General features: G+C 53.0%; 1 long non-coding RNA gene across 1 annotated transcript; it reads right to left on the reverse strand.

Moving 5' to 3' along the window:
• Positions 1-1697: 1697 nt before the first annotated feature.
• Positions 1698-21756, reverse strand: LOC123352282. The gene is made up of 3 exons (XR_006574131.1): positions 21694-21756; positions 11256-11382; positions 1698-1756 (listed from the first exon to the last, which is right to left on the reverse strand). It is a non-coding gene; the product is annotated as an uncharacterized LOC123352282 (long non-coding RNA).
• Between the last annotated feature and the right edge of the window lie 623 nt (positions 21757-22379).

The following is a 22379-nucleotide window of genomic DNA, read 5'->3' on the forward strand; positions in this document are numbered from 1 at the left end:
CACAACAACTCTAATTGTCTTTTTACACCAAGATGACTAACTTGAGCAGCCGACGCCATGTACAGCCCTAGTGGATGTAAGGCACAGATACTTTTTGCCTCAGTGTACCTTGTTGGGATCAAACCTCCAGGAGCTGATGAACATTCCTGGCTCAAAAGGAAAGGAGTTGATAGAAAAGATCACAGGACAGACCCCAAAGAAGGGTGAGCTGCAAAAGGCAGAAGCAGGTAACTCATCTGGGGGAGCTGAGAGACCACGGTGAAGATGGTGCAAAAATCACAATGTGGGAATTAGGAAATGTGATTTTTTATTTTATTTTGCCCAGCCCTAGTCAAAGGATTTATTACAGTTCTCTCTCATGTGGATTTTCTGATGTCTAATAAGGTGTGAGCGCAGACTGAAGCTTTTCCTGCACTCAGAACATGTGTAGGGCGTCTCCCCTGTGTGGATTCTCTGATGTCTGATAAGGGCTGAGCTATAACTGAAGCTTTTCCCCGCACTCAGCGCACCTGTAGGGCGTCTCCCCTGTGTGGATTCTCTGATGTCTGATAAGGTCTGAGTTCTGAGTGAAGGTTTTTCCTGCACTCAGAGCATGTGTAGGGCATCTCCCCTGCGTGGATTTTCTGATGTCTGATAAGGGCTGAGCTGTAACTGAAGCTTTTCCCGCACTCAGTGCATGTGGGGGGTTTTCCCCTGTGTGGATTCTCTCATGTCTGATAAGGGCAGAGCTCCGCCCGAAACTTTTTCCCACACTCAGAGCACATGTAGGGCGTCTCCCCTGTGTGGATTCTCCGATGTCTGATAAGGTGTGAGCTCCGACTGAAGCTTTTCCTGCACTCAGAGCACGTGTAAGGCCTCTCTCCTGTGTGGATTCTCTGATGTAAGATGAGGGCTGAATGACAAATGAAGCATTTCCCACACTCAGAACATTCATAAGCTTTCTTACCCATGTGGATTTTCCTATGTGTGATAAGGGCAGAGCTCTGATTGAAGCTTTTCCCGCACTCATGGCACATGTAGTGTGTCTCTTCCAAGTTGATTCTGTCACTTGTTATAAGGTCTAAGTGGCTACTAAAGTTTTCCTCTGGCCTCTGCTGAGTCTCACAGGCTTTTGGTTTTTCTGGGAGTCCACAACTCCTGGAAACATTCCCTTTGAGTCTTCCTAATAAAGTTCCACGTGGTTCTCTTTGCTCAGCATCTTCCTGCTGGAGTGTCTCCTCCTCATTCTGACTCACCATCCCATCACCTGATGGGAGACACAGAGAATCCAGGCATAGGTCACTACCTGCGCCAGAAAGAAAGAAAATTTCAGAGAGAGGAATGGAAAAAGGGATGAACAATCCAAAATATGTGTGGGAGAGATCAAACCTATCAGGAGCTGATTTTCCCCAGAGGAGAGAGGAAGGGATCAGTTTTGGTCTGCATCTCATGAGAACACTCAGGGGAAAGCGAGATCAGGGAGCAACCTGCTGCCAGTTGTCAGTCAGAATAGGAGGGAAGCCATGAGTGACATCTGCCATAATGATTCCACATCTGCAGGGGACAATCCTGACCTTGAAGAGCTCACAGGGTCTTTGTAGGGCATCCCAAATGTTTCCTGCATTCCCGCACAGTTTTTGAGTTGGTTTAACCAATTCTTCACTTGTGCAGGCAGCTCTTGGAAGCACTTCTTTCTCAGAGCCCTGGAGGTCCGGGACCCACGGTTCTTCCCCTTGTTCCAGCTGCGAGATCACATCAGGTTTGGAAATAGGAAACCCTACTCCAGGCAAAGAAAACAAGGGAGGTCAGTGGAATTTGTGGGATACTTGTCACAAAGAATATTCCATGGTTTTAACCCCCAGCTCATTTTTAAGCAGTAACATCCCAAGGCCAGCTTCCTTGGCTCAAAGTGGCAGGAGAGTTATTATAATAAATCATATGAACTACCTTAGTGCCTAAGGAGCAACTAACAGTGGGTCCCCATTGTGCTAGGCAAAGCACAAACAGAGAATAGTAGATGGCCCATGCCCTGAAGAATTTACAATCTAAATATACAAGACAGACACAGAATGGGGGAAGGGGTAGAACCCACTGTTAGGTGTATTTTTATCACGTAGCTGGTTACAGGGTGTAGATGAGCGGACTCACCCCTGCGGTGCCTTCTGCTGGTGACTCCTGGGAATTAGCTCATTCCAGCTCTGGAGCGCTTTCTTCAGGCCGGTGATCCGCTGTCCTCTGGCCCCCCTGCCCCTCCCTGGACCCGGTGCCCCTTTATTTGGGGTGCTACCCACTGGCAGTACCCCACCAATCTGGGTCTCCCCTCCCTGGGGAACCCCCAAACCACTATCCCCACTTTGCCTCAGTTACTGCCTAGTCTCCATCTAGCCCCCGTTCACTGGGGCAGACTGCAGTGTCAGCCACTCACCATAGGCAAAGGGGTTTGGACCTGCTGCCTTTGCCTACCCCTAGCCTGCCTCTGCAATCCCCCAGTACCTGTTGGCTTTGTGCTAGGCCGCAGCCTGGGGCTTTCCAGGCTGGAGCTCCCCAGCTTCTCTGCCTTTCCCCAGCCCTGCTCCACTCAGGTACCCTGTGTCTAGCTCCCTGCAGCCAGGCCCTTCTTCCTCTACAGGCAGAGGGAGACTCTTGTCTGCCCCTGGCTTCTCTGTCTTTATAGGGCCAGCTGAGTCTGTCTGGGGCATGGCCCCAGCTGCAGCCACTTCCCCCAATCAGCCCAGCCTAAAGGCTGCTTTCTCCAGCCACAGCCCCCTCCCAGGCTGTTTTTAATCCTTCAGGGCAGGAGCAAGGGACCACCCTGCTACACAGGGGTATAAAAACAAAGAATCAAAATCACAGTCTGCCTGTGTCTGGGCCTTCTCTCACTAGGATCGTCTGAGGCCTTGTTCTTAGGCTAAGGCCTTTGGCTAAGCAGCAGGGGCAGCCATAAGCTGGGAAGCGAAGGGTCACATCCTCACATCCCAAACCAGTCACACTGAAATAAGGTGCTACTGGGCTGTTAGGAAGATGATCCTGTCCTGATAGTGCCCATCACCACCAGATAAAGAAACAGATCTTAAAATGGTTAAAGAAAACCTAGTTTGACAGCAGCCTGTCTGGCAAGAAATCCCTTATCAATGCTTGTGGTTGTGAAAAAGATGGTTACTCACCGTAGTAACTGTTGTTCTTCGAGATGTGTTGCTCCTATGCATTCCATGTAGATGTGCGCGCCGCGCGTGCACGGCTCTTCAGAACATTTTTACCCTAGCAACTCCGGCGGGCTGGCTGGGCGCCCCCTGGAGTGGCGCCGCCATGGCGCTGAATATATACCCCAGCCGGCCCATCCGCTCCTCAGTTCCTTCTTGCCAGCTACTCCGACAGTGGGGAAGGAGGGCGGGTCTGGAATGGATAGGAGCAACACATCTCGAAGAACAACAGTTACTATGGTGAGTAACCGTCTTTTCTTCTTCGAGTGATTGCTCCTATGCATTCCATGTAGGTGATTCCCAAGCCTTACCTAGGCGGTGGGGTCGGAGCGAGACGTGGCAGAGTGTAAGACTGCGTAGCCGAAGGCTGCATCGTCTCTGGATTGCTGCACCAACGCGTAGTGGGAAGCGAAGGTGTGAACAGAAGACCAGGTGGCCGCTCTACAGATGTCCTGGATGGGGACATGGGCCAGGAAGGCGGCAGACGAGGCTTGCGCTCTTGTCGAGTGAGCGGTGAGGCGGCATGGTGGCACGCGAGCAAGCTCGTAACATGTCCGGATACATGCCGTCACCCAGGAGGAAATCCGCTGCGAGGAGACCGGCTCGCCTTTCATGCGGTCGGCAACCGCCACAAACAGCTGTGGCAAACGCCAGAAGGGCTTCGTCCGCTCGATATAAAAAGCGAGGGCCCTGCGGACGTCCAGAGTGTGAAGCTGTTGCTCACGAGGTGAGGCGTGCGGCTTCGGGAAGAAGACCGGAAGGAAGATCTCCTGATTGAGGTGAAAGGCCGACACCACCTTAGGGAGGAAGGCCGGGTGTGGTCGGAGAGCTGCACCTTGTCTCCGTGGAAGAGGGTGTATGGTGGACTAACCGTTAGTGCCCGGAGCTCAGAAACTCGTCTTGCTGATGTAATTGCGACTAGGAAGGCTGTCTTCCAGGAGAGGTAGAGTAGAGAGCACGTGGCTAGTGGCTCGAAGGGCCCCATAAGCTTGGCCAGAACGAGATTTAAATCCCAGGTTGGGGAAGGACGCCGCACCGGTGGGTACAAGCGGTCCAGGCCCTTAAGGAAGCGGGAAACCATCTGGTTGGAGAATATGGACCGACCTCCCATGGATGGACGAAAGGCGGACACGGCTGCCAGGTGCACCTTTAAGGAGGAGACCGCGAGTCCTTGTTGTTTAAGGTACCAGAGGTAGCCCAGGATTGTAGGGATAGGGACTAGGAAGGGATTAAGGCCGCGCTCATCGCACCAGAGCGCGAAACGCTTCCATTTCGCGAGGTAGGTGGAGCGAGTGGAAGGCTTCCTGCTTTCAAGTAGGACTTGCTGTACTGCCGCCGAACAGTCCCTCTCTGCGTGGGTCAACCACGCAGGTACCAAGCTGTAAGATGGAGGGACTGTAGGTTCGGGTGGCAGAGTCTGCCGAAGTCCTGTGTGATGAGGTCCGGCCATAGCGGAAGGGGAATGGGATCCCGAACGGAGAGCTCGAGCAGCAGGGTGTACCAGTGCTGCCTCAGCCAGGCCGGAGCGACGAGTATTATGTGGGCCCTGTCCCTCCGAAGCTTGAGTAGCACCCGGTGTATGAGCGGGAATGGAGGGAAGGCGTAGAGGAGGTGATCCGTCCAGGAGCAAAGGAATGCGTCCGACAGGGAGCCTGGGGAGCGACCCTGGCACGAACAAAACAGGTGGCACTTCCTGTTCTCCTTGGAGGCAAACAGGTCTATCTGGGGAAACCCCCACCTCCGGAAAATTGTGTGCACCACATCCGGACGGAGAGACCACTCGTGGGAGAGGAACGACCTGCTGAGATGGTCGGCCAGCGTGTTCTGCACTCCTGGAAGAAAGGACGCTTCCAGGCGAATCGAGTGGGTCACGCAGAAGTCCCACAGGAGCATCGCTTCCTTGCAGAGCAGGGAGGAGCGAGCTCCGCCCTGCTTGTTCACATAGAACATCACCATTGTGTTGTCCATGAACACCGCCACGCAGCGGCCTTGCAGACGGGCGCGGAAGGCGAGACACGCCAAGCGGATCGCTCGCAGCTCCCGGACGTTGATGTGGAGGGAGAGCTCTTGGGGCGACCAGAGACCCTGTGTGTGAAGGTCGCCCAGGTGAGCCCCCCATCCCAACGCCGAGGCATTCGTGGTCAGGGTGACGGATGGGCGAGGAGGGCGGAACGGGACTCCTGCATACACGACCTCTGGGTCCAGCCACCAGCTGAGCGAATCGAGGGTAGGCTTCGTGGTGACCACCAATGCGGGCGGTACACCGATGCCAGCCAAGATTGAAATGGGCGAAGGCGCAGCCTGGCGTAAGTGGTCACGAATGTGCAGGACGCCATGTGGCCCAGGAGGCGCAGGCAGGACTGAACCGTCGTCGTGGGAAAGGTGTGTAGGTCCCGAATGATGGAGACCATTGTCTGGTGCCGAGATCGAGGGAGGCATGCCCTGGCTAAACTGGAGTCGAGGACCGCTCCGATGAACTCCACCCGTTGCGATGGAGTTAAAGTGGACTTCTCGGCATTGATGAGAAGGCCCAGGAGCCGAAATAGGGATAGTATTTCCGTCATCTGGTCCATTACCAGCTGTCGGGATGTCCCGCAAACCAGCCAGTCGTAGAGATACGGGTAGACGTGTATGCGACGATGGCGGAGGGCTGCGGCAACCACTGCCATGCACTTGGTAAAGACCCTTGGTGCGGTGGACAGGCCGAAGGGTAGCACCGGAAACTGGTAGTGCGCGCTGTTGACCATGAAGCGCAGGTAGCGTCGATGGGGAGGGTAAATCGCGACATGGAAGTAGGCGTCCTTCATATCGAGGGCGGCAAACCAGTCTCCCGGATCCAGGGAGGGAATGATGGTCCCCAGGGTGACCATGCGAAGCTTGAGCTTGAGCAGGTACCTGTTGAGCTCCCGGAGGTCTAGTATGGGTCGGAGACCTCCTTTCGCCTTGGGGATGAGAAAATATCGGGAATAAAATCCCCTGCCCCGCATGTCGTGCGGCACCTCCTCTATGGCCCCCAAGCTCAACAGAGTCTCGACCTCTTGTAGGAGGAAATGCTCATGAGAGGGGTCCCTGAAGAGGGACGGGGAAGGCGGGTGGGAAGGAGGGGGCGAAATAAACTGAAGGCTTGGTACCCATACTGGATAGTACGAAGGACCCAGTTGTCCGATGTTATTTGGGACCACGCCGGAAGGAAGTGGGAAAGGCGGTTGTAAAATAACGGGGTAGGATCCGGGAAGGAGACTGATGGGCCGTCCTCGGGCGTCCCATCAAAAGGCCTGTTTGGGCCCTTGAAAGGGGCCTGGGCCTGGTTGCGTCTGTTGCCCGATAGTCTACGGCGGTTTAGGTTAGCACGCCGACTATTATATGGCCTTGACCTGGCCTGGGTAAAGGGCCGGTAGGCTGCTGCCGGAATGACCTCCTCTGGGTAGCCGGTGTGTGCATACCCAAGGTGCGAATGGCAATTTGACCATCTTTGAGGGTCTGAATTCTGGAGTCCGTTTTCTCTGAGACGAGACCCTGAGTGTCAAACGGGAGGTCTTGAAGGGTGTACTGCACCTCAGGCGGCAAGGTGGAGGACTGCAGCCAGGAGATACGCCGCATGGTCACACCGGAGGCCAGGGTTCTGGCTCCTGAGTCCGCCGAGTCCAGAGCGGCCTGGATGGAGGACTGGGAGGCTTTTTTGCCTTCGTCCAAGAGGGCCGAGAACTCTTGACGTGAGGCTGTTGGGATCAGCTCCGAAAATTTCGCCAGGGACACCAAGATGTCAAAGGTGTAACGAGCGAGAAGAGCCATCTGGTTGGCAATCCGGAGCTGGAGGCCACCCGCCGAATAGACCTTCCGGCCCAACAGGTCCATGCGCCGTGCGTCTTTGGATTTTGGCGCCAGAGCGGGCTGCCGATGCCTCTCCCTGTCATTTACGGACTGTACCACGAGGGAGTCCGGAGTCGGGTTGGTATAGAGGTACTCGTATCCGGTGGGCGGGACCGAGTACTTGCGCTCCACGCCACGCGCGGTGGGAGGGACGGACGCCGGCGACTGCCAGATGGTAGTGGCATTCCGCTGTATGGTGCGGATGAAGGGCAGGGCCACCCGCAGCGGGGCCTCGGCTCCAATGACGTTGGTCACCGGGTCGTCATCCTCCGGGACCTCCGCCACGGGGAGGTCGATAGCCTTCGCCACCCGTCGAAGAAGGTCTTGCTGGGCCCGCAAGTCAATAGGAGGGGGGTCTGCGGTAGAAGCCCCCGCCACCGCCTCATCCGGCGAGGATGATGAGGACAGACCTTGGACCACCGCTTCTGGAGCTGGTTCTTCCAGGGGGTGTGAAGCCGCCTCGGACCCTGGATGCTGTTGCGGGACCAGGTGGCGACGGGGCCTCACCCGGTGGTGATGGGGGAGGCCTGCTCACCGTGGCTTCGGGCACCTTATGTTCGGCGCCCACGTGCCTCGGCGGAAAGGGGAGTCCTTGAGGCTCGTGGTAGGCCCAAGGGACCCAAAAACCCCACTGCTGTGGTCCGTGGTCCTGGCCTTGGGGGTCGGCCCGGAGATCTCTCCCGCTGCCCGCCTGAGAGGTGACTGAGGGCTGACGAGAAGGCAAAGGCGGGGCAGAGGCGCTGAAAGATTGCGCCGTGGATGCCGGCAGTAGGTCCCTGGGCGGTGCCGAGGATCGGTGCCGGTCATTGCAGTGCCGGGATGGAGAGCGGGACCAGCGACTGTTGCGGTGCCGGGAGCTCGACCGTGACCTCGACTGACGGCGTCGGGAGCGGCTTCGGGAGTCGCGGTGCCGGGAACGGTACCGGGATCCGGACCTCCCTCGGTACCGACGGTCGGGTGACCGGGACCGGGAGCGTCTCCGGGAGTGCGACCGGTACCGCGATGTTGAGCGGTACCGGGACTGCGACCGGTGCCGAGACGGAGAGCGGTACCGCGATGGTGAACAGTGCCGAGATCTGGATCGGCGTGGCGGTGACCGTCTGCGGGACCGGGAGCGGGACCGGGACCGACGTCTATCTCGTCCGTCAGGGGGAGGCGGCCGCATCATCGCCGGCTTGCCCGCTGACTGAACGGCCCGCACCGGCGGTTGCTGGGGGCCGGAGGCTCGGTGCCTCTGTGAGCTCGATGAGCTCTCTCGCCGATGAGAATGTCTCGGGCTTGTGGACGGGAGCTGCAGCTCAACCACGGTTGGCACCGGGGAGCAGGGTGGTACCGGATTCAACGGCTCTTGCGGTTGCCGGAGTCAACGGTACCGTGCACGGTTTGTGCACCGCCGCAGCCGGTACCGGAGGCGCCGGTGGTGGCTGGGCAAGCGGTCCCGTAGCATGCGGCTTAGAGGCCGTCTGCACTGTCTTCCGTTTTCTCGTTGGAGAGAGGGAACGGTGCCGGGACGCCGGTGCCGGCTGCGGAGCTCGAGCAGTCTCGGTACCGGAGCGGCTCGGGGCCGCCGGTGCGCTGCGCGCCGATGACGATTTCGGTGCCGCTGGGGTCGGCGCAGGAGGTTGAAGTGTCGCCTCCATAAGGAGCTGCTTCAGGCGAGTGTCCCGCTCCTCTCTAGTTCTCGGCTTAAACGCCGTGCAGATGGGACACTTATCTGGACGATGGGTCTCCCCGAGGCAGCGCAGGCAGGAGTCGTGCGGGTCCCCGACAGGCATGTGCCGCTGGCAAGCCGCACAGGGCTTAAACCCCGGTGCCTTGGGCATGAGCCCGCACCGGTTGTGGAAGAAGAGGGGCTAAACCCCCCCTAATTCCCTAACTATACTATATCTAACTAAACTTATTCAACTAATCTAACAACTAAACTAACTTAACCAATTATGTACACGCAGGGAAATGGAGAAACGCTAGGGCTGTGGAGGTAAAGGAGCACTCCACTGTTCCAACTGGCCGTCACGGGCGGTAAGAAGGAACTGAGGAGCGGACGGGCCGGCTGGGGTATATATTCAGCGCCATGGCGGCGCCACTGCAGGGGGCGCCCAGCCGGCCCGCTGGAGTTGCTAGGGTAAAAATGTTCCGAAGAGCCGTGCACGCGCGGCGCGCACACCTACATGGAATGCATAGGAGCAATCACTCGAAGAAGAACCCTCATTTCTGTATTGTTTTATCTTTATGGCCACCACTTTTACAATGTTAAACAGTCTGGTTCTCTAACTGGTTTTGTCTGCTGTATAATTAATTTTGCTAGATGTAAGTTAATTAGGGTAGTGGGATACAATTGGTTAGAGAATTATGTTTCAATGTGTTAGGATTGGTTAATTAAATTTCAGTACAATGATTGGTTAAGCAAAGGTATAGCTGACAATGTTACTATGGCTTTGGCTACACTTGCATTTCAAAGCGCTGCCGCGGCAGCGCTGCCGCGGCAGCGCTTTGAAGCGCTTTGAAGCGCTAAGTGTAGTCAAAGCGCCAGCGCTGGGAGAAAACTCTCCCAGCGCTGTCCGTACTCCACTTCCCTGTGGGGAATAACGGACAGCGCTGGGAACGCGGCTCCAGCGCTGGGGCTTTGACTACACTGGCGCTTTGTAGCGCCGCAATTTGCAGCGCTGCAGAGGGTGTGTTTTCACACCCTGCTGCAGCGCTGCAAATTTGTAAGTGTAGCCAAGCCCTAAATAAACTTAGTCAACCAGGAGGGGGAGCAGGGAACGGGGACACAGGGTAAATGCTCTGCGGCATCAGAGCTGGTAAGGGGGACACGGGGAAAATGCTCTGCGGTGTCAGAGCGGATAAGGGGGACACGCCGCCGAAGACCCCAGGCCTCCTGAATCCTCTGGGCAGCCCTGAGTGACAATCATTCCCTTGTCTCTGTCGGGTATTCCATTGATGTAGGTTACTCCCAGCCAGTCCTTAATGACCCATTCATATCACCCCATGACAGCTACGTGACAAAACACCTCACGTCTCCTGCTCTTTATAATCAACAATACCAATGACAGCAGGAAACTGAGGTGTGCATTGGCATCATACAAGTATCACCAAAAGTCCCACCTCTATCTCAGACACACTGCTCACAGCCCCCGGAGAGAAAGCAAAGCACAGGAACTGGACGTTAGTCCAGCAAACACAGTGGAGGACAAGCTGCAATCCTCACACACTGGTCAAAAAGGAGAGGCATGTGGGTCCCTACCCACAGAGAGGGGCTGGCTACAGGCCTGATATCTGAGGGGTCATTCCTTGAGCAGACCATGGAGGCAGGTCAAAGGCTTCGCTACCCCAGAACTGTGACATCGCAAAAGCACATTCTGAGGAACTAGGAAATCTAGTGACTCAGGGGTAATGGGAGGGAGAATTACACTCCCCCAGTGTGAGGAGAAGGCTGGGGAATTACACACTAACATTCAGGAGCAACAGCCCCTAATTCTTCCGGAAAAGGAGGTCAGAAACAAGAACTGGGCCACGCAGCCTCAGGAGGGACAGGCTCAGAGATCCAAGGAGCCGGGAGGGAAGACAGCTTGTGGCTGCTGCAGATGGGGAGAGGGGGGACAAGACTCTCTCTAAACTCTCACTCTTCTTGACCCCGACCTGAGCTTACGATCTATGACCCAGTCTCACGTCTTGTGGGCAATTTTATACTCGCTAGAGGTAAGATGTCATGATCAGAGAATTGCTTATTAGCTTGGAACATGCGTGGAGGGGCAAGGAGGTGAACATAAAGAAATGGGTTATTCAGGGCAGGTCGACACTACAGCCAGGATTGACGCTCTGAGATCGATCCAGCCGTGGTCGATTTACTGATACGATTTAGTAAACGTAGCCTAAGCTTGCCACAGTTTCAGGGCCTTATATTACGTTGAGGCTTTGTGAGAGTGGTTTATGCTGAAGTCTGGGATTTACCTGAGGTTTGGGTAGGGATTAAAGGTCTGGAATCCCCACAGCTCTAGATCCCCAAACCTCTCCTCCCTCCCACTGACCCACCCACCCCACTTCCTGGGTGCCTTTCCTCCACACTCCCCTCTCCTTATGGGAGATAAGGGAAAAAAGGGGGACAAAGAAACTTGTCAAAAACTTGGATGATGAATAAAGTTATTACTGCTCAGCTTCTTTAGAGACCCCACAGCTTCTAATAACCCATGGCACAGGACTCCTTACCCAGCGAGGTCACCGTCTCATAGTTCTCCTGCATCACATCCTGTAGAGGGCTCTTCTGAACAGGATCCAGCAGAGCCATTTCCTCCCTGGTGAAATACACAGCCACCTCCTCGAAGGTCACCGGCCCCTGAAAGAGCAAGAGTCCAACACTCAGGACCTGCTGTCCCACTCACAACCCCACTATTCACAGAACAGCAGCACCAGGTAAATGGAAGCTCCGCGAGGCACATGTTAACAGGAGTCCCACCCCACCTTGCTTAGAGCAGCCAGGAGGCATCAGAGGGCGGGGAAAGAGAGAAACTTTGAGTCTCCCAGCTGACAGACGGAGGCTAGGGTCGTCACATTTATCACATAGCTACTAACCAGAGCTTAATATAGGAGATGGGGCTGTCTCTGGACCCTGCTGCTGGCTCCCTGGTAGGAATCCCAACACTCTCCAAATAAAATATATGGAAGAAAGGGGAACTCAATAGTAAAGAATCTAAGTTAGAAGGTCAGAATTGTAGAAAGTTGGCAAGGGAAGCTATCAGAAATCAATGATCAACCAATGAAAATAAGAAGGAAGTTTTTAAAAGTACAAAATTAATCCTAACAATGGTAGTGGTACATTACTAGAAAATGGCAGAATTAACAACAATCATGCAGAAAAGGTAAAAGTGTTCAATAAATATTTCTCTCCTGGATTTGGAGAAAAACAGATGATGTAACTCATATCATAAGGTGTTGACGCTGACAGTCTTTCCATTCCAAAAGTAACTCATGAGGACATTAAACAGCAGCTGTTCAAGTTAGATGTGTTTAAATCAGTGGGTCCAGATAACTAGAGTTCTGAAAGATCTGCTGGAGGAGCGTGGTGGACTGTTAATGTTGATTTTAATTAGGACTTGGAACACTTGGGAAATTCCACAAGACTGGAATAAAAGCTAATGCTGTGCCAATATTTAAAAAGTATAAAAGAGATGATGCAGCTAATTACAAGTGTGTCAGTCTGACATCGATACTGGGCAAAAGAATGGAGCAGCCGATACTGGATTTCATTAATAAAGAAAGGAGGGTAATATAATTAGTACCCATTAAAAAGGTGTAGACACAATAGATCCTATAGATCCTATCAGACTAACTGGATATCCTTACTGGATGAGATCAAAAGTTTGGTTGCAGCTAATAGTACTGATGTAATATACGTAGGCATATGAGTTGGTTCAGCACAATATTTTGACTAGAATGTACAAAATACACAGGGCATACATTAAATAGATTAAAAAACTGGGATTTTAAATAGGGAACCACGGTCGAGTAGATTTCTTTCTAGCGGGTTCCCGCAAGGATTGGATCTTGGCCCTGTGCTATTTAACATTCTTATCAATGACCTGGAAGAGAATATAAAATCATCACTGATAACGTTTGCATTTGCCACAAAGACTGAGGATGGGGGGTAACTAATGAAATGTCAGTAGGTTCAGGTTTCAGCACTGGGAGTCTGGGAAGTTTTCGCAGCCCTGGCTGGAGGGTTATTTCCTGTTCCACAAAGAGGGAAAGTTCCATTCCCTACACTTGTGCCTTGACATTAGGAGCTATCTGACACTACAGCCCATATTCAGCATAGTGGCAGGATTATAATATGATTAGGACATGAGGCATTTTGTACAAGATGAGTCATGTGCGGTGTCACTGGAAAAGTTATGATTTGCTGAATATGATACCTGTGTGCATGGATCATGTTTTGTATCTGAAGTTATGGATATTGACTCTGTATCTGTCTTTCAAATGTGCTTACTCTGGGTAACACCCACAACGAGCCTTTCAGGTACAATGAAGAAGCCAGACAGTGCTGATGGTTCAGCAACAAAGACATGTGACCAGACCACATGACAATGAACTTTATTTTGGTACCTGTATTTTTCCACAAACTGGACTGGGAACTGAGTTTGGAACAAAGGGTTCCCGACATATGGAAAAGCTACATAAGGTGGGTGTGACATCATCTCTTGGCCTCATTCCCCACACAAGAGAACTCCTGGAAGCACCTGAGGAACAAAGATTGAACTGGGGGAAGTGCTGGTCCCAGGGTAAAGAGATTTCTAGCTTGTGTATGGAAACTTGGGGGACTGCTTCTATCATCAGTCAGGGTGAGAAATTGCTAATTCAAATTCTATCCAGATAGTATGTTAGGCTTAGTTTGAGCTTTTGGTCATTTGCTAAGTCATCTGCTTTGATCTGTTTGCTAACACTTATCGCAGGGAAATTGGCTGTTGTCTTCTCTCTCTCCTTGAGTGGCTTAGGTAAAGCGCTCAGGTAGCTTAGTTGGGTGTATGGCGCCACCTGCTCTCGTGTTGGGTGATAACAGGCCCTGGAGAGGCTGGCTGAATCTCCAGCAAAGCAGCGTGAGAAGGGGCAGCCCAGCTTGAGGGTTAGAGGGCACAGCGGTTCCCAGAAGCTCCCCAGACTGCACCCCGGGGTGACAACCCATCACACCCTCTAGTACACAAGTCTCAGCAGAAAAAAAACAGGAGTACTTTAGTGGCACCTTAAAGACTAACAAATTTATTGTAGATGTCAGATTTGTGTCCATTTATTCTTTTGCGTAGAGACCTGTCCGGTTTGGCCAATGTACATGGCAGAGGGGGCATTGCTGGCACATGATGGCATATATCACGTTGGTAGATGTGCAGGTGTACGAGCCCCTGATGGTGTGTCTGATGTGATTAGGTCCTGTGATGGTATCACTTGAATGGATATGTGGACAGAGCTGGCATCGGGCTTTATTGCAAGGATAGGTTCCTGGGTTAGTGTTTATGTTGTATGGTGTGCGGTTGCTGGTGAGTATTTGCTTCAGGTTGGGAGGCTGTCTATAAGCAAGGACTGGCCTGTCTCCCAAGATTAAGGCCAGTCCTTGCTTATAGACAGCCTCCCAACCTGAAGCAAAATACTCACCAGCAACCGCACACCATACAACATAAACACTAACCCAGGAACCTATCCTTGCAATAAAGCCCGATGCCAGCTTCTGTCCACATATCCATTCAAGTGACACCATCCACAGGATCCTAATCACATCAGACACACCATCAGGGGCTCGTACACCTGCACGTCTACCAACGTGATATATGCCATCATTGTGCCAGCAATGCCCCTCTGCCATGTACATTGGCCAAACCGGACAGTCTCTACGCCAAAAGAATAAATGGACACAAATCTGACATCAGGAATCATAACATTCAAAAACCAGTGGGAGAACACTTCAACCTTCCTAACCACTCAGTGACAGACTTGAAGGTGGCAATTTTGCAACAAAAAAACTTCAAAAACAGACTCCAAAGAGAGACTGCTGAACTTGAATTAATATGCAAACTAGATACCATTAACTGTGGTCTAAATAAAGACTGGGAATGGTTGGGTCATTACACCAATTGAATCTATTTCCCTATGTTAAGTTCTCCTCACACGCTTCTATGGGCCATCTTAATTATCACTTCAAAAAGTTTTTTTTCCTCCTGCTAACGATAGCTCATCTCAATTGATTAGACTCTGCCTGTTGGTATGCATACTTCCACCTTTTCATGTTCTCTGTATGTATAAATATCTCCTGTCTGTGTGTTCCATTCTATGCATCCGAAGAAGTGAGCTTTAGCTCACGAAAAGCTCATGCTACAATAAATTTGTTAGTCTTTAAGGTGCCACAAGTACTCCTGTTTTTTTTTTTTTGCGGATACAGACTAACACGGCTGCTACTCTGAAAAAAGTCTCAGCAGGTTTGTCACATCCTGTCCCCTCCCTTTCTCCACCCAAGATAACTTCCTGCCTTCCCACCACCTCTAGCAGCTCCCACCAGTGGTGAGCTCCAGCCGATTCGCTATGAACCGGTTGTTAAATTTAGAAGCCTTTTTAGCCCTGGTCTACACTAAGCTCGGGGGGTCTTTGTCTGAACGTGTTATAAAGGATCTGTAAAACTTGTGTCAGGCAGAGTCTTCTGTTATCTATTTACAGAGCTCTCCTTTCTTCTGCAGAATAAAGCAATCTTTCCTTATCCCTGTCAGGCTGTTATTGGCTCTCAGCTAGACGGACCCGATATTTCAGGTAACAGTTTGATGCTCCAGCCTTTATCCAGTCTCTCCTGGCAGTGCCCCCTTTCATGGGCTGGGCCTAGTTTTAGCCTTTGGGATGCGTGACCCCGGGGATGCTGAGACTGGGCCTTCTTGCCGCAGCACATCTTGTTCCTTTCTGTGGCTCCCCAGTGAGTCCCAATGAGTAGATACTCCTCATACAGACTGTGAACATAAGAGCGGCCCACTGCGTCAGAGCAATGGTCCGTCTAGCTCAGCGGCCAATTGCCAGGTGCCCCAGAGGGAATGAACAGAACAGGTAAACCATCAAGTGATCCACCCCGTCACCCATTGCCAGCTTCTGGCAAACAGAGGCTAGAGACACCATCCCTGCCCAGCCTGCCTGTGACACTGGCAGATGAGGTGTTAGCTGTTGCAAAAGCCCCCATGTCTTCATTTGAACATGGACAAACACACAGTGGAATCAGTCATGACTCACCTGTGTTAGTATTGTTAAAACAGGTATTAGGATTATAAGAACATGTTTAGACTTTATTGAATGACTTTACTGAGTTGCTGCCTGGTGTTAACATCTGACTAGTTGCATTATGAGCCTCTGTGGCTCTGTAAATCACCAGAGAGGAGAGAGACTTTACCTAGGTGAAACGCTGATTGACAGCCAAATGCATTACACCCTGCAAAGGAATTTGCAAATCAAGTGCCCAATCAAGAAACACTTAAAGGACCTTGGGGAAACTCCAATCCACATACCCTGGTGGGGCGGGCCAGTTTCTTTACCTGCCACGTCCACGGGTACGGCCGATTGCAGCTCCCACTGGCCCGCGATCTGCCGTCGCAGGCCAATGGGGGATGCAGGAAAGCAGGCGCAGGCTGAAGGATGTGCCTGCCTGCCACTTCCCACCGCCTCCATTGGCCTGGAGTGACAAGCTGTGGCTAGTGGGAGCTGCGATCGGCCAAACCTGCCAACATCGCAGGTAAACAAACCGGCCCGGCCTGCCAGGGTGCTTACCCTGGTGAGCCGCGTGCCAAAGGTTGCTGATCCCTGAGCTAAAATATTTAAGAGACAAGTCAGTTGAAAATACAGTGGTGCAAGAACAAAGTAACATCGCTTCCCATTGCTACACCAGCTTCCAGCTGCTGGAGGCTGCAATCCCCTGTCGTTAACATGGTTATTGGGCTGAAATCTCACCAGGCCCGTCAGAGGACAGACACGTACCTGTGTCGCTCCCCAGCTCCCGTTGCAGCGTCTCTAGGGGAAGGAGAAGATGGGAGAGGTGAGAATTCAGGCCCTCACATTCATGGAAGAAACCCCCATTGCTTATTAATGGAACTGCTGTTAACCACGATGATGGTGACAGAGATCAGAGGCCAATAACGCAGCCCGCCTGCAGACAGAGCCAGCCCCACAGGGCTGCTCCATGGGGAAAGGGTGACTCGCTGAGCTGGGCTGTGAGATGGAGCCCAGGATCAGTGACATCACTAGAGTCCCGACTCCTTCCCAGGGTCAGGGTCGCTCTAACCAGAGGAGACGCCACCCCCAGACTCCAACTGACCTTTGAATCCCAGCAGCACCTCCTGCAGCACGGCACTTTGCAGAGAGAAATCGCTGAGTCTCTTCTCCAGCTCCGCAAACGACGGCTCTGGCTTCCCAAACGTCCCGTCCTCCCTGCTGGGGAAAGGAGGCGGTGAGAAACAGGCCTGAGCCCCAGACCCTGAGCCCAGCAACCCCGAGCCCAGCAACCCCCAAACTTCACAAAACCTGGATCTGAGCTTTGTAGCCTGAGATAGTCAATGTCAGGGTGAGTCACCTCAGCCCTGTGCTCCCCAGAGAGGCGGGAAGTGGGGAGACACTAGAGCAAGGAACGGAGACATTGTTTCAGGGGCTTTCTCAGGGACGCTCTGGTTCTGTGGGGGGCAGAGCCACCCCCTACGCTGGTTTTACTGCAGGAACAAGGTGGCACTCAGCACGGGGATCATGTGGAAGGGAGGAGACACAGACCAGAGAGTGGGCAGAGGTCCTACATGCTGACAGTGGCCACAGACAGAGCCCAGGGCTCCAGCAGGGATATGAACGTGGGCCTTTTAATACCAAAACCCCCCAAACCTTCAGCTGAAGCAGTAACCCTGGGGCGTCCAGCTCATTTGGCAGAGAGGGCCACATTTGCACCGTCCGTTACGGTCAGTGGCCAGGGCATCGGGTTAGGACTCTGTGCCCTGCTCCATTCACAGCAGAACACCCACTGCTCTCCATGGGACACCCACGTACGAAGAACAAGGGGGGAATCTGCCCTTCGTATGGGAAATAAAATGTTAGTTCTTAGTATTTTGCCAAGTCTTTGTCTGTCACGTTCAGTGTCACTCAGGAGGAAAACAGCCCCTTCCTGGACACCCTGTAGGACCCCTGCTGGTTCTTCCCTGTGTTTCCCTGCCTTTCCCACCCTCCTTTCTCCATTTCTCGCTCGCTTCCTTGTCCTTGTGTCTCTCCTCTGTTCTTCCCTCTCTACAGCAACCCCCTATTCCCATCCCACAAAGGCTTCACTCCCCGTTCCACCTGCTCGAGTGATCAGCCAGGGAATGTTTAATGTTCACTTCAAAGTGCTGCCATTTCAGTTGACACCCCGATGACATTAACAGGGGACAGGAGAGTTCACGCTCTCAGAGCTGCGGCTTCAGGCTGCCCCAGCAAGGCAACACTGTCTCCGTTTACACTGGGGAGGTGCTGAGGGCCGGCAACTCACTTTAACAAATGCGAAAGCTGAGATTCTGCGCCCTCTGAGTACGTGACGTGGCCACGTCAGTCCAGGAGACAGGCCTGGTCTGTCCCATCGGCCCTGGGTTCTAGCCAGCCCTGCTGTGACCTCATGAGGCGACCAGACAGTAACCGACTTGTCTCCTACCCGAGTCAGCCACTAGGGGAGACAGAATCACATGCTCCCAGGGAAGGGGGCAGCTTCCTATTCAGTGCAGTTATCAAACCTAGCGGCCCATGAGGGGGAGCGAAATGGAGCCCAGGACTTACCTGCCCCAGTGCTCCCAGCACCCTAAAGAGGAGAGAAAGAGGAGGCCGTCAGGGGGAGTGTCCCTGGGCGGGGAGGCCTCCTTGCTCTGCAGGGGTCACCATTGAGGCCTCAGGCAGTAGGGGAATTTCAGGTTTACATTCCCAGAGCTGCTTGCAACCCTACCAGCCCCAGCAAACCCTGCGGGCAGGTCCCACTGTGGAAATCTTCTCCCCGGGCACTTTACAGGCAGAAGATATTTCTCTGCATTGAGAATCAAATTCCCCCCAGGGCTGAGAGACCCGGAAGGCCCCTGGCCCCACTAAACCCATTAAGCTGCAGTGAGAGGGGCCTTGGGCCTGGCTCGGGACCTCAGCATGGTGGGGGAGGGGATTTCACCCTCCAAGTGCAAATGCAGAGAGACATTTTCCAGGAGAGAAGGTCTTGGGGCTGCAGCATCCAGGACTCCCAGGGCCCATCCCTGGCGGCCGCTGCCAGACTCACTGGGTGACCTTGGGCAGGGCTCTGCCCCTCCCTCTGCTTCACTTTCCCCATTTGTACCCATAGGGATAATGCCCCTGACCCCACTCTGTAAAGGGCTTTGGGGTCTAGGGCTCAGAAGCGCCTAGAGAAACGCTGCGTATGATCATTGCAACGACAGCCTGACCTGCAGGGGTTGGCTCAGCGGCTGCTGCCCCTTCTCTCCTCCTCTCTCGCTGAGCAGGGAAATCTGCCAGGACAGGCTGCAGACGCCCTCATCCCTTCTCTGGACAATGGCTCTCTCTAGCTCCTCCAGCCGGGCCAGCAGCCGCTGCTCCTGCTCCTCCAGAAACCCTCGCAGCTCCTGCCACTCCCAGACGATCTTCTGCCTCTCGGCTGCTGTCTGTTTCTGCAACAGGGAGAGGGCGGCTCAGTTACAGGGGAACATAGAACATAAGAATGGCCAGGACTGGATCAGACCAAAGGCTCATCTAGCCCAGTGTCCTGTCTTCTGACAGTAGCCAATGCCAGGTGCCCCAGAGGGAATGAACAGAACAGAGAATCATCAAGTGATCCATCCCCTGTCGCCCATTCCCAGCTTCTGGCAAACAGAGGCTAGGGACACCATCCTGCTCATCCTGGCTAATAGCCCTAAGGGACCTGTCCTCCATGCACTTCTCTAGTTCTTTTTAGAACCCTGTTAGTGTCTTGGCATTCACAACATCCCCTGGCAAGGGGTTCCCCAGGTTGACTGTGTGTTGGGTGAAGAAATACTTCCTTTTATTTGTTTTAAACCTGCTGCCTATTCATTTCACTGGATGACCCCTAGTTCTTGTGTTATGAGGAGGAAATAACACTTCCTTATTTACTTTCGCCACACAAGTCATGATTTTATAGACCTCCACCATATCCCCCCTTAGTCGTCTCTTCTCCAAGATGAACAGTCTCAGGCTTTGTCTACACTGGCACTTCTCTCCTGCCAACGAAGAGCAGCTACACTGCGCGCCTGGCAGCAGAACGGCTGTAGCGGCACAGTCGTGTGGCTAAAAGCTGCGGAGTGTAGCCATAGCCTCAGTCTTATTAATCTCGCCTCATACGGAAGCTGTTCCATATCCTTCATCATTTTTGCTGACTTTCCCTGAACCTTTTCCAATTCCAATATATCTTTTTTGAGATGGGGCGACCAGATCTGCACACAGTATTCAAGATGTGGACATACCATGGATTTATATAGAGGCAATAGGATATTTTCTGTTTTATTGTCTATCCCTTTCCTAATGATTCCCCACACTCTGTTTGCTTTTTTGACTCCAAAATCTCTTTCTTGAGCGGTAACAGCTAATTTAGACCTCATCAGTTTATGTGCATTTGATATTATCTTTTCCAATGTGAACTATTTTGCATTTATCAACATTGAAGTTCATCTGCTCCATAACAGGGGAAAATCATGAATGCACCTGGGGGCGGGTGTCAGAGTTATTTACCAGAACACAAGATCTCTGGTGGTGGGGGATGGGAAGTTCATTTATCCCGGGAAGGGAGGAGGGATCAGGACCGGGGTGAGCTGTACATCACCTACAGGAGGGACACTTCTCCCCAAAACCTCATCAACTTGCACTGAGCCAAATCCTCCATCTCTGCAGCCCACATTTCATCTCCTTCCTCCCCATCCCCCCAGGAGCTAGAAAGGATCCCTGGTCACTGTGACATCCAGACAGCCCGTGGGCAGGGGCTACGGGCTAACACAGACTGACCCTCTCCTGCCCAGCAGCCTCCTGCGTCCTAAGGGCATCACGTTACCCCGTGTCTGACCCTGCAGGCTCCCTGGGCTCCAGCGGGGATGGGTCCCTGGCTGAGGCTGGCAGGGTGGGCCCTGCATTCACCAGGTCATTCTTATGCCAGGAAAACCGAAGTGGCGGGGGGCTCTGGCCACCTACTAGCAGCTCCTCGCTCTGCCGCTCCTCCTCGGCTTTGGCTGCTTCTCTCTCTTTTCCCGGAGGGGCCAGATGCTTTTGTGGTGCCTCCTGGAAGAAGCAGGGGAGGAGGGTTAGAAACTGCTGCAAACCTTCCAGCTGCCAGATTTCAGGGCCTGTCCTGCCCTGCAGAGGCCTGTGCAGGGTCCCTGGGACTCAGGACTGAGAGGAGATGGTGAAACAGGGAGCAGCTTTTCCAGAGGAAACGCAGGGCCCCAGGCTGCAGGGACAGGGGTGCAGCCCAAACCCCAGCTCCCCGGGGCCTCACCCACATCCCAAGCAGCCAACTTCAGACAGTCCTGCACTTTCCCCAGCGCCAGCCCCCAAAGCTCCCACAGGGCCATATCTGAACATGGGATTTCTAGCTTGTGTATGGAAACTTGGTGACTGCTTCTATCATCAGTCAGGGTGAGAAATTGCTAATTCAAATTCTATCCAGATAGTATGTTAGGTCTTAGTTTGAGTTTTTGGTTATTTGCTAAGTAATCTGCTTTTGATTTTGTTTGCTAACACTTATCGCTGGGAAATTGGCTGTTGTCTCTATACTCTCCGTGAGTGGCTAAGGTAAAACACTCAGGTAGCTTAGTTGGGTGCATGGCGCCACCTGCTGTCGTGTTGGGTGATAACAGGCCCTGGAGAGGCTGGCTGAATCTCCAGTAAAGCAGTGAGAGAAGGGCCAGCCCAGCCTCAGGGTTAGAGGGCACAGCGGTTCCCAGAAGCCCCCCAGACTGCACCCCTGGGTGACAACCCATCACACCCTAGAGTACACTAGTGCCAGCAGGTTTGTCACATCCTCTCCCCTTCCATTCCACACCCTAGATAGTTCCTGCCTCCCACTACCTCTAGCAGCTCCCACCCTCCTATGCATTTACTGCTTCTCTCCCTCCAAGCAGAACCCACCACCAGCTCCCTGAGAATCCCTTACCTGAGCCAGCTCCATTGCAGCCATTTCCTTCCTGCTGGGAGGAGGAGATGATCTGGGGCGAAACGTGGACGTTATTCTGTAGCCTGCCAGGATGAGAGGGGCAATGTGAGAGAATTCAGACAGGGTTTCTGTCCTTTCCACATGTCGATTCCCCCCAGCATTGTTCCCTGCTAATAGACATTCTAGGTTCTGCCACACTGTGAAGCACAGAGTGACCTTATCCCAGTACAGGCCTAGCGCCCTCCCACCAGGCTGTAACCCTCTGACACGTGGTGAAACCCTCCCAGTAGCTCTGTTACACTTATAAAGTTTGTGGACGGATACCAAGCTGGGAAGGGTTGCAAGTGCTTTGGAAGGATTGAATTAAAATTCAAAATTATCTGGACAAACTGGAGAAATGGTGTGAAGTAAACAGGATGAAATTCAATAAGGACAAATATAAAGTACTCCACTTAGGAAGGAACAATCAGTTGCACACATACAAGACAGGAAATGACTGGCCCAGGAAGGAGCACTGCAGAAACGGATCTGGGATAGTCACAGTGGATCACAAGCTAAATATGAGTCAACAGTGCTACACTGTTGAAAAAAAAGCAAGTATAATTCTGAGATGTATTAGCAGCAGTATTGTAAGCAAGACAGGAGAAGTAATTCTTCCGCTCTACTCCACACTGATTAGGTGTCTC

This window comes from Mauremys mutica, chromosome 18 (assembly GCF_020497125.1).
Source record: "Mauremys mutica isolate MM-2020 ecotype Southern chromosome 18, ASM2049712v1, whole genome shotgun sequence".
Taxonomy (NCBI): domain Eukaryota; kingdom Metazoa; phylum Chordata; order Testudines; family Geoemydidae; genus Mauremys; species Mauremys mutica.